The sequence below is a fragment of the Aplysia californica genome, unplaced genomic scaffold (assembly GCF_000002075.1).
Source record: "Aplysia californica isolate F4 #8 unplaced genomic scaffold, AplCal3.0 scaffold01546, whole genome shotgun sequence".
NCBI classification, from domain to species: Eukaryota; Metazoa; Mollusca; class Gastropoda; order Aplysiida; family Aplysiidae; genus Aplysia; species Aplysia californica.
In genome coordinates, this window is record NW_004798816.1 from 34,214 (window position 1) to 35,390 (window position 1,177).

Genomic DNA, 1,177 nt, shown 5'->3' on the forward strand with positions numbered 1-1,177 from the left:
TTCTTCTTCTTTTTCTTCTTCTTCTTCTTCTTCGTTCTCGATGACAGCAGCTAGACAGGCAATCCGATGTCGCGCACAAACTGTACAGTCCGCTTCAACTGTGAGAGACTGCCATAGAGCTTTCTCTCAAGGGGAGCCACATTCTCCCACGTCTGTGTGCGAAGGATCTTCAAACAAAGGCTCTTGCACAATATCTCAGAACTATAACTACGTGGAATGTTTTACAATTCCCAAAGAGACCCAAATCTGGACATAAGCTAGGAAAATGTCCTCATTGTGATCTATACAAAAGTCATCTTTGCGATAACCCAATGTGGTTCTAAGCTATAGATTTACAGTATTTAACTGTTCCCTGGAAGAGACCCAAGCTAGAAAAATTGTCTTTATTGTGATCGAAACAAAGTGTTGTTTTTACGATAACTCAATGTAGTTCTAAGCTATAGACTAACAGTATTTAACTGTTCCCTGGAAGAGACACAAGCTAGAAAAATTGTCTTTATTGTGATCGAAACAAAGTGTCGTTTTTACGACAACTCCAGTTGGTTCCAAAGCTATAGATAGATCTGTGTTTCATTCTAGGACGGTTTTTCTTGCTATTTCAAACAAAAAAAAAATATTTTTTTCAACCTATCCCAAAAATAGCAGACTACACAAGACACAAAGTGTTGTCGTCATTTAACACATTGTAATAATAATAATAATATGTCAAAATTGTTCAAACATGAACAACAAGTAATTGTTTGTAGGGTTTGATTGGGCACATCGGTTGGTCGTAGTCTCATTCTTCTCCTCAAAATAGAAACTGGTTGAGACGAATTAACTATTTTTGTATTGAGATAATGTCATGACCCAAATAAAAGTTTTTATTTTTTGTTGTTTTTGTAGGGTTTTTTGTTGTTTTTTTTCATTAGAAAACCTCGTATTCTGACCTTTGGCAACGATTAATGACGGCGTTGTACTGCAACGGTGAAAAAAGGTTTTGAATCTGGAAAAAAAAAAAACCAGCTGACATTTCAAATGACACAGACTTACTTTTCCCTTCTTCTCCACCGTCCATTGATCTGTCACTCCCGCCACACGCGCAGTTTACTGGGATTTCCTCTGAGACCACGTGTCGCCACACCAGACTTTAAATAACTTTAATAAGAAATGCTTCGTAACGGTTTTAGATACATGG